This window comes from Xiphophorus couchianus, chromosome 7 (genome assembly GCF_001444195.1).
Source record: "Xiphophorus couchianus chromosome 7, X_couchianus-1.0, whole genome shotgun sequence".
Taxonomy (NCBI): domain Eukaryota; kingdom Metazoa; phylum Chordata; class Actinopteri; order Cyprinodontiformes; family Poeciliidae; genus Xiphophorus; species Xiphophorus couchianus.
The window spans coordinates 388681-400667 of record NC_040234.1 but is presented as its reverse complement, the minus strand read 5'-3'; the positions used below and the strand labels follow the sequence as shown (position 1 = coordinate 400667).

At 40.3% G+C, this 11987-nt stretch overlaps 1 pseudogene; it reads right to left on the bottom strand.

Moving 5' to 3' along the window:
- Nucleotides 1-1088: 1088 nt before the first annotated feature.
- Nucleotides 1089-11463, bottom strand: LOC114148748 (fibroblast growth factor 4A-like; annotated as a pseudogene).
- Between the last annotated feature and the right edge of the window lie 524 nt (nt 11464-11987).

Here is an 11987-nt window from a genome sequence, read left to right as displayed (position 1 = left end):
ATTGCAGACGGCAAACTATATAAATATTTATAAATATATTTACAAGCTGCCTGTCATGTAAACTAAAACCATGAAGTAATACAGCAGCTTAATGAAAGCCAGGTATAAAATAAATTAAATAAAGCTTACCGTAATCTGCGATGAAATAAAACACATGAAACGAAACTTCCACAAGTAGGACGTATTTATAAGAAATCTGCTGAGTAAGCAGTATGTGACGTAGCATCGATGTGCGCATGCGCATTACCATAAGGTAGGACGGATTTACGGGTAGCACAGATAAACAGAACACCTGTGCGTCAGTGGTTAACGAACCAGCGCCAACATCATCATCCAGGTTCAGTCCGGTGAGGAGCTTTTGCACTCGCCTCGCGGTCACGCATCACACTGGTTTTATAATAATTTATTATTAGTAGTAGTATTATTGTTCCGATTACATGATGCATCAAACCATATCAAATGCTTTGTCCACTTAGACGTTAATGCGCGCGGCCGCGGAGACCAATCAAAATAGTTTCTGTGTCCCCCTATTAAAACCTCAACAGACACGAAATGGAAGAGCTACTAAGTAGCATTTAATTAAATCTCACATTTGTTGCGCATCTCTGGGCAGTGCAGCGGGTTTATCTCATCATGCAGGGCCGGTCCAAGGCTGCATGGGGCCTTGAGCAGAATTTGACTCGGCACTGCTAACAACGTCTGGGTTAGATTTAGTGAAATCTGGGAGAGGGGGAGTAGTTTAATTGGCCAACCTAAAAAGCAATAAGTTATAACCACATTTTACTCATTTGTATTTGTGAACAAACAGAGCTCAAACTCAAAGATTAAACTCACAGCATCAGATTATTGCTATGGTAACAAAACAATTTAACTATGAATATTGTTCTTTGAACTTTTACAAAGTAAACTTGCCAGCTCCTTAAAATCTTACATATAAATGTTAAACACTTTAAAATCTTTTATTTATGCTGAAACCATTAAATCAAATTTAGCAGCATTGATGATCTGAATAAACAAATGTTACATTTATGTATCTGTGGTTTGTGTTAAAATATTACATGTAATATAACATAATTATCTAGATATATTTTCACATTTCTTGTCTACTTAACATCTTTTAATACAAAAACACGGTGGACCACCGGTGGACCGCCTCGGTGCCCCCATCACCGGGCTTAGCAAGTTTTCTGGGGGAAACGCTGCAGGCTGTACCACAGAAACTAACATAACAGGAGGGTTAAATAACACATAACACCTTTTATATCCAAAATTAATCCTGTAACGTTGATGTGACATTTTGTCGGCCGGGCACCTGGCCGAGAAGGCAGAGAAGTGAGTCAAAAGAGGAATGAAGGATGTGAGACGGTGTTTAAATGAGAAAGAGACGAGTAACATAAGGATGGCTTTGAATGTCAACAAGAAGATTTTGAACTCAGTGCAGAAATGGATGGGGAGTCAGTGGAGTTGATTGAGAACAGGGTGGTGTGTAGAATATAGCTTATTTAATAACCCAGGGATGCTATTCAATAACAAGTATCAACTTTGTCATAGGTTCAGGAGCTTGGGAAAGCTAATGGACAGACATCATATTCTCCTTGGTAAGAAATGAGCACAGGACTGATTTGGGCTCACACTGCTGCCCCTCCTGAGCTGTCCTCTGTGGGAAATTGCCAGGTAGTTACCCAGGTGGAACATAGAAGAGTAGGTGGTGTAGTGATTTTCTTCTACGCTTTCTTTGAACAGACAGTTGTCAGAAAACTGCTCCTAGACAAAATGAATAAAGAAAGTAATCTTCTGTTATTTGACTTCATTTCAATGTATAAATATTAGAGTTCCTTTAGGGGGCAACGTACTTTTACACTAAACTTGGCCTTTGCATTTAGCTAATCTAAACTTGTGCACATCCTTTATTCACTGAAAATTATATAAAGTGATAAAAAACAATTTTGTTACAACATCTGCTGAAGAACTGCTGGATCTTGTGCCTTGTTCAAGCGCAACAAAGACTGAGGGGGAGGAGTTCCTATTTACCACCATTGCCACATTGTTATTGCCAGATCAAAAAGGGTAAGCAGCATCTTTACAGTGGTGTTTGTGTGATACAAGCATCCATTACCCAGGATACATTCATATATTCTGTATATGGATATACAAACCAGATATATTAACCAGGATATTCCCATTACATATCCTCATAACATGGAATTGCCTATAGATAGATAGATAGATAGATAGATAGATAGATAGATAGATAGATATGAATATGTTAATATTGACATATTAACATATGTTAATATGTTGTGTGCAGTAGACTATGTACCTCTCCATATGCCAGTCCTTGCCCACTCATACACAGGTACAAGCCACTCTTCAACCCTCTGATTCCTACCACTCCACGCCTCACAGCAAACATCTTCAGCCAACCTGGAGGAGATGCAGACACAGAGTGAATGTTCATGTGTTAAATTAAATTGACACTGTTCAAGTAGCACTTTCAAAGAACAAGTTTTCCACTCTAACCTCTGACCGAACATAGACTTTAAGTTAATTGTGCAGTAAAATCTCGTTTGAAGTGCATCCAAAGTGTGGTAATCGATGATGAGGCCTTTTTTTATTATTATTTATACCTTAAAAAACAGAAATGTGTGCACTTTTCTTCATTCTCTCCCATTCCCTATGTGTTAAACAAATATAGAATCATCAGTGTCCAACCAATTACTCAATCTTGTTTAAACAATTTCTGAAGGATTTTAAGATTTCAATGTTGACCAGGTTCTAATATGCTTTAAATTTAACGTCAAGTGTTCAAAGCCCCATACTACAGATTCCACTGTCATACTTTATCAAACTCAATATAAAAGTCTGTGAAAAACTAAATACATAAAAAAATGCTTGATACACCCAGGTGGAAAGAAATATATATTAAAGTATATTTTAAATGTACAGTATTTTTCTGAAATACATTTTAGTAAGTTGTAGGTTCGATTCCAGCTTCCTCCTGACACCTCTGGGCAAGGCACTTAACCCTAAATTGCCTACTGATCTGCGTATCGGTGTTTAAATGTGTGAGCGTTTGTGAGTGCGAATGGATGAATGTGACTCTGGTGTTTAGCGCTTTGAGTGGTCAAAATGATTGAAAAGCGCTATATATCTGTCCATTTAGTACATTATCAAGTACTTAAGATTATATTGAAAATGTAAAATAAATACATTTTTAAAAATATGCTTATAATATTCTTTTTTTTAAATGTATTTTTGTATACTTTCTTAAAATATATTCAAGTTAAATGTGCTGTTAACGTGTTACAAGCTGGTGGTAGTTTGCTTAAAAATGCTAATTACCTATGCTTAATTAGTACATATACAAACAAACTTATGCAACCTTATGTTTGTTTCAGAAATAGGTATTTTATCAATTTTATTGTGATTAGTATGATTATTGTTATTATGTCAATCATTGAACTTCATGCTGTAGCTGTATGGAAACTCTGTGTGTTGTGACTTAATATAGTTTTCTTCATAAACTGAACCTGCTTTTAATTAATCTCATGCTGATGATAGCTGGCTCCTTAGCCTCTGATGAACTTTGTGAGACTCTTTCAATGAAAGATTTGTAATTCTTAGAAGCTCAAATACACGGTTAGATTTAGATTCTCATGGAATGCCACAATGGGTAGCTACTCTGGATCATTTTCGGCCAGTTTCACTAGTTGAACTGACCTCTGTAATCAAACATCTGCAGCCATCAAATTACCACGGGTAGTCTTCCTACCCGTTTGATAAGAGACATTTTTGTCCTTACATCTTAATGGTGATAAATGCCTCATTGCAGTCAGGTTGCGTCCCATCAATTCTCAAACATGCTGTGGTTAAAACCCCTCCTTAAAAAACCTAATCTAGATTCAAGTGTATTACAAAATTTCATGCCCATATCTAGACTTCCTGTTTTATCTAAGGTTTTCGAAAAGTTAGTTTTTATTCAGCTCAAATCCTTAATAGATAACATACAAGAGGAATTTCAGTCTGGGTTTAAAGTGTCATGAGGTGCGGGATGTGGTGGTGAGGCAGACGCTGTAGACCCAGGTACGGGACTGACTGTCGCACCTGTCCTGGCTTACCCAGCAGCTGAAAGTGACTACATCCTGGACACTGATGTTTCCAATCATAGCATTGGTGCAGTGTTGTCACAGGTCCAGTGGGGGGAGGATAGAGTCATCTCATATGCGAGCAACCACCTCACTCCTACACAGCAGAGATATTGTGTGACCAGAAGAGAGCTGTTGGCAATCGTAAAATACACAAGACAGTTCCGCCACTTTCTCCTGGGCAGAAAGTTCCTTCTTCGAACAGATCATGGAAGCCTAGCCTGGCTCTTTCGCTTCAAACACCCTGAAGGCCAACTGGCTCGATGGCTTGAAGAACTAAGTCTGTATGATTTTGACATCGAACACCGCTCTGGTCTGCAACACTCAAATGCTGATGCACTCTCAAGACAGGCTACAGAAGGGTCAACAAACTGTGACTGTTATCAAGCAGGCAAGGATGTAACAGAGCTTCCCTGTAGAGGATGTTCTCACTGTCAAAGACTGCACAAACAGTGGACCAGATTTGAAGAAGATGTTGATGATGTTGTCCCACTCGTCATAAGGCATGTGACAGGGGAAGAAGTTGGAAACAGCACACAGGAGCAGCACCAAGCCGAAGCTAAGACTCAAAGTCCCCAAATAAATTGGATGCAAACTGTTAGCAGCCAGCAGCTTTCAGCAGCACAGAAAGAGGACACTGTACTTTCCGTCCTACATAGCTGGAAGGAAGCAGGGAATCTTCCAACAAAGGATGAAGTTGCGATTGAGAGTCCAGCAGTTAGAAAATACTGACTCTGCTGGCTACAGATAGAACTCCATCAAGGGGTTCTATATTATCGCTGGGAAAACGTGGATAGCTTAAAACCTTCCCTCCTGCTGTTGGTCCCTGCTTCATTGCAAATGGAGGTTATGCAGGCCTGCCATGACCCACCACTTTCAGGGCATCTAGGTGAAACAAAGACCCTCCAACGTCTTAGGCGGAGCTTCCATTGGTATGGCATGGGAAGTGACCTCCACAAATACATCCAACAATGCCCCCAGTGCAAAGGTCTGAAGTCAAGCAGCCCCTCGAAGAGAGCTAAACTTCAAAGTTACCAGGCAGGAGCACCAATGGACCGGTTGCACCTTGATATATTGGGCCCCTTTCCCATCTCAAGCTCTGGAAACAAGTATATTCTTGTCATCATGGATCAGTTTATGAGGTGGGTTGAGGCTTTCCAGATCAAGGAGCAGAAACAACTGCCAGAATGTTAGTCAATAACTTCCTAGCTCGTGTTGGAGCCCCATTAGAGCTCCATACGGACCAAGGTCGCAACTTCGAAAGTGTGCTTTTCAAAAGTATTTGTCAACTTTTTCAGATCTCCAAGACTAGAACCTCTCCGTACCATCCTGCTTCAAACGGGCAAGTGGAACGATTTAACCGCACCCTTCTGCAGATGATCCGCTGCTATGTAGACCAAAATCAGAAAAACTGGGACGAGCATTGCTTCTTCTAACAGCTGCATAGCGCAGTGCACAGAACTCCAGCACCGGATTCTCGCCAAATATGCTGATGCTGGGGAGAGAAGTTCATCAGCCACAAGACCTCTGGCTTGGTCTTGCAGAACAAACGTGGAGTGAAAAGGACCCCCTGGAGTACGCTCATGACCTTGAAAAAACCCTTGGCGAGGTTCATGACATGGCACAGCAGCATCTACGTGGAGCTCAGCTCAGACAGAAGAGGACCCATGACCTGCGTGCCAAAGAATGCAGTTACAACATAGGGGATCTGGTCTATGTAAAGGACAATACGAGGAAGCTGGGCTTTAGTCCCAAATTGCAGCCGCCCTGGAAAGGCCCATGTATTATTAAAGCCCAGCTTGGACCTGTAGTATATGAGATCTTAACACAACGTGACAAAAAGGTCATGCACCATGATCAGTTGAAGCCTTACACAAGCGATGTCATACCAGCATGGGTCAGGCGACAAAGACATGTGGTCCTCCCTCAGTGCCAAGATGTAGTCCCATTACCCAAACACATGACCACTTCCCCTACACCAGCAGCAGATGAGCCTGGAAGTGACAGCGAAAAGAAAGCTCTGGTTGGGTCTCCGAAACTGCTAAGGAAAAAGGGCAAGCGTCAGGTTGCAGCCCGTAGAAGAAGGTTGGCTGTGCAACATCGGCAGCAAGATGAACCACATACCTCTGGATCTGAAGGAGACAAACAAGAACCCTGTATTCAAAAGACTTTTAGGGGTCGAGAAATACGGGCCCCCGCCCGCTATCAAAATGACTGGACTGAATAATTATCCTGCAGTAAGAGATGAGTTATGTTAAAGTTCCAATGTTTGCACTAGTAATGTTGCAAATGTGCATCTGGTTGTAAACTTAGCATGCCATAGTAGTTTGATGTTCTTTGAAAAGGGGGGTAGTATAGTACTTGTATGTTTCTGCTTATGCCAGCACTATTTTCCATGCTTGCTGGTGTAACCCACATAAAGTGGGTATGCCTCTTTAAGAGACAGAGGTTAAGGAGGCTGGGTGGTCTACCTGGCCAATAGGAAGTTTAGTTTCCAGAGCGTCTGAACCAATCAGAATGCAGACTGCCGTTGTGGGTCCGGCCCTTCTCCCCCGGGTCTGCAGTACTGTTGTTTTGCCCTAGAGTTCCGACGTAATGAGACAGCTGAGCTGTGCAGCGCCAGCGTATGTATTGTGACAGTTAAAGTATTTCGTACGAACTGTATTATTTACAAACTGTATTATAAACTAACTCTTTTGTAAATAGATTTTCTGTTGATCGTCCAGCTTCTGGGCTGGAAATGATTTATTAAGTATAAAGACTAAACTTCAGTTTTCTGCCGTTAGAGCCGTTAGGAACCGTTAGCTCTTTCTGGCAGTTGGTTCATCGTGTTCTCCGTTCAGTTAAAGGTAAAATTTAGGCTATAACCTATTTTTACTTTATTAAGTTTATATTATTTAGGTCAAATATGCCTTGTTACACCATCTAGTGCCCCACGCAGCCGGACTGAGAGACACTATACAGTTGTCTGAGGCATGTCGCATTGAGATCGGTGAGCATATTCTGAGCCTTTCATTTGGGTTTTTGTTGTTTGTCACATTGTTGTTAAAAATATCCTTTATTTGAGTAATTAAGAAATGTTTTATTATTGTATTGGAAAAAAGGATTAAAGCTAGAACAGCTTAGTAAAAATCCTATATTTCTGCTGGTCCTGTCTGTTGACAGGTCAGGTTTTTTTATTTATGCTGGATTGTTCCTGAAGTGGATCCTCCTTTGACCTTGATGGCGAGCCTTCCCACCTGGACCTAAAGAAAGAACCAGATTTTGTCTGTCCCATTTGGAGTCCTGCTGCACCCTGCGGTGTGGTAGGCGTGTAACACACATCTTCACACACAGTTGGTTATGTGTGAGACCACCGACTGACATTCTCCATTCTTATTGTTTTTTTTATTTTGGACAATACATTTTGGACCAATTTTATTTCAAACATTATAACAAACTGCTGTGGTGGAAATTCTCCTCTGTGAACGATGTCGAGTTAACTCAATTTGGAAATGAATTTAATTAATCTGTTGACTAATATAATTTAGAGTGCAGATTACTAGGGTGCACCCAAAATATTTGAATCTAAGAGATAGCACTTGGCCAAGTAGTATTGTCATTATTTTATGTATTTTATTGTGTGTAATTTTATTTTCATAATTGTGTGTTTTGTGCAACTGTCAATTGTATGTTTTATGTCACTAAAGCCAGTTCTTTAGATACATCCAACTGCCTTTGTGTGTCATTTAAACACTCCACTGTGCTCCGATAGCCGAACCTATTGGCCCATTTATCTAATATATATATACTACCCTTCTCTACTGTGTTACACTAGGTTGATCTGAGTTTAGGTGCATTACTGTGCATTTATCTCGTTAATGGAACTCTGCATGCAGTGGGTGTGTGTTCCAGGGGAATGTTTTGGTGGTGGGACTGTTTTGCTGTTGGATGCTCGCTGACTCTGGTGTGGACGTATAAAGTTCGTCTGCATCGGCGTTAGACCACCTAAACCACCCAGCTGTACTCCTGTTTGGTTATCTTCATTACAGAAGGATTAACATTATTCCCTCCTGGAGTGGTTATTATCCTGCACCTTTACAATCCATCCGCGGGCCCCGTTAACAATACTAATAGAGAATTGGTAAATAAAGAAAATATTGTGAAGAGAAACCGTTTAATTGTTTCTACATTAGTTTGTTAGGGCTTCCTGTGTAAAAAAAAAAAAAAAAGTTGATATCTTTCACAAATACAGTGTTTTGTGGTCAATATTATTTCAGCATTTTATTAATGTGAGTTGCCAGTTTGGATAAGGCTTCCTATCAAGCTATAAGAATGATAGAAAACATGCTAACAAAAAGCCTCAGACCTGCAGCCCATAGGTGGTTCTAGAAGCTGGTGGAAGTGGCTCTTTGGCTCACTTATATATTAAATGATAAACTATTGGCCCACTTTTTGTTTAATTCTTTTTTAATTGCTTCCTAGGCTGCAATTTTTTCACACATCAGGATGGAATAACAACATTAGGGAGGCAACAAAAACCTAAATACCATGATGGTTTTAATTTCTAAGTGCATGAATAAAGAAGAGCTACAGGGACATATTAAACCTGGGGGGCAGCATGGGGGAGGGGGGGGGGTGCTGTTGCTCCTGTCAGAAAGTATGCAGTTGTGTCCCTGGTCACCTCAAAGTTCTTTGATGATCGTAAAATAGCTGTGATGTTTGATTCTGGAGAGGAAAAGGTAGAAAATGGTTTATAAGTTGCTTTTAGCCCAAAACTATGTGTAAAACAACATTTTATTCACTAAAACAAACCTGGTTCAGTAACAAGAGCATGTTGTAACAAAGAGAAAGAGTGACCGTTAACAGGTGTGCTCTGTGAAACTAGTTGACTACAGGCTGCTCAGTCTGGCTAATTCACAGGGGGGGGAAGAAGGGTGGGACAACTGAATGAAGGTCATCAGGAACCAGGCGAGTCTCACCCTCTCAGAAGGAGAAGTAGAGAGAAGAGGGGGTCTGGTTGTGTGCAGCGACAAATATATACTGTATATATGTGTGTGTGTGTGTGTGTGTGTGTGTGTGTGTGGGCGTGGGTGTGTAAATATTCACTCATTTTGACTGAACTCACAGTATGGAGTAGGTCTATGGACTCCTCCCACTGAACCATTGGGCAAGATCTGAAGGTGGTAGCCAATTCCGGCCCGGCAGTAGAGCAGAAGTTGTTTGGCCACTTCGTTGACTGGGCTAGAGCTTGATCCTTTATTGAAGAGAAATCATTGACAATTTTCCCAAAGTATATTTTTTAAGATACGCACAGAACACTCACAGGACACATTGACAGATATCATAAAATTTTATTTCACACATAATTAGCTTGCCCTGTAATGGACTGGTGACTTCTTTAGGGTGTGCCATGTATTTCGCCAAGAGGATTATGAAGAAGGTACCTGGCCCCTCACGACCCTGCATGGATAAATGTGGTGAGACACATGGAAATCTCCCCTCCATTTTAATGGCAGCCTGTGTCTTCAACAGGCTGGCGTACAGAACAGGGGCCCCACAGGGACTGTTCTGGCACCATTCCTAGTCACCCTCTACAGTACAGACTTCTCCATTAACTCCCCATGCTGTCATCTTCAGTACTGTGATAACTCTCATCGCAGGCACCTCAATGGTACTGGTGAACATCCAGGGAGCGGACATTGAGATGGTGAACTCTTATAGGTGCTCACCTGAATAATAAACTGGACTGGACTCACAACACTGCTCTTTATAAGAAGGATCAGAGCAGACTCTACCTGTTCAACACTTGTTCTCATATTCCAGTAACTCCAGTGCAGGTGAGCTGAATTTCCTAAGCTTCATTTGCTGCTGAAGTCCTCCTGTTCTGTTCCAGCAGCTACAATAATCTTATCTATCCGACTGCCATTATGTTGAATTTCAAGATCAAACAAAAACAAGTTTAGAATATTTGACCTAAATTGGATGTCAGACTAAATCTGACTTTGTAGATGGATCTCATGATCGAGTGATGTTTCAACTTATCATTCAGTATAAAGACAGAAAGTAATGTTAATGAGGTTTTCAAAATACATTTCTCAAAAATAGTAAATCTGATAAAATGATCACATTCTGTCATCATTTGGCAGTTTTGTTTATTTTAAAGGTTAAGTTGTATTTAATGCCTGAATGTTTTGTTTGTAAAATAAAAAGGTAGCATATGACTAAGAATTGAATGTTTAGTGAAATGTACATCAAGATTTTTTGAAGATACAACTCTTGGTGTGTTGTGAGTCACATAACATTTAGGTAAAACCTTCCTTTAGCAAAAGCCCCAACATATTAAAAAAAAAACTTTTTTGTGATCATTTGTAACTTCTTAAGAGAAGAGCAAACAATTTCCAGGAAGAAGAAACTGATGCCAAGTGACAGATTGGAAACCTAATAAGAGAGCTACCAGGAACAGTTAACATCCCGATAAAAGCCCTGGCAATGGTCACTTCTAAGAAATAGAAGCAAGCGCTGCTAAAGATTATAGATGCAAAACTTTATGGACTGGTAACTAGTCTTCTAAGCCTGTAGAAAACTAGAAAAATACAGGTTTAAAATAAGCCTGTATTTTAAACCACCATTCTAGTGGTTTAAAATATGCATAAACCTTCAAGGATATGAAAATACCAAAATAAAAAATAATTTTACATCCCAGATGAAAAAAGAAATATTAGATACCAATACCAGGAGAAGCTGATTCATGAAAGAGAATTATTAATCTCTAGCCATACTGATACAAACTATATTAATAAAACAACTGATCTCCAAATTAAACAACTGCTGGAATTTAAAAAAACTTTTAGAGATGACTGTATTAAAAATTGGGATACTTATATAGGATTTTGCTTACCTTTTCCTTTCAGCCTGGATGCCCTAACGTGCAGCTTCCAGAGGCCCTGCAGGCGGGAACTTTGCTCTTCAGCCTCTTGTGACCTCTTTGCTCCCACTAGCTGACCATATACTGGTAACATCAAAAGCAACAGAAGGCCAGACAGAACTGAGGTAACTGTCATGGTGTAAAACATCAGGCATCTGAAGGAGGACCACACAGTGGTATCTCACAAGTACTCATGTCCTCTGGGAGCAGCACTAAGCCTGAATACAGTCCTGGCTGTACATATGGAACCCTGAATAATGTTCTGTAGTTTTTCCTCTATCAATGCCTATTTTTACTCTACTACACTTGCTGATAGGGACACACCCAAGAGACAACATGGTCACTATCAGGTCTATATCAGAAAGTCTGCTAGAAGCCAATTTAAAACATGATTACTGAAGAGAGCACCATGTTGTTCTTTAGGACAAAGAGTTCAGCAAGTGTCAGGTAGCTCAAGAGGTCCAGACTGCAGATTACTGCAGGAAGTGGACTGGAGAGAGAGATGGAAACTGTCTGTTTAGTATCACAATCAGTGAGATGACATAGCAAGCTCTGCTGTGCTGATATACAGCAAGTATAACTCAGGAAGACAAATACGATCACATGAAAGTAGCAAAAATTTGGGGAAGAGTTGGAGCATAACTCTGACCTGGATAGTTTTTATACTGCAGAGCACTGCAGTATAAAAACGATGGACTTGAACTGATAGTAAGAATGTTGTGTTTCTTTAGTTATTACATGAACAATTATACACATAACCTGACTGCACTGCTCTACTTTAAAAATAGTTTCATTGGGCTGCAGTGAAAACTGACTTCAGTCTTCACCTCATCTCGCACTTGGATATTTTTGTAAAAATTTGCCCTGGAAGTAGACAGAGTAAATCCAGATCCCAAGCTCCTTCTGATCATCCCTGTGGGTCAGCAGCCACGTTT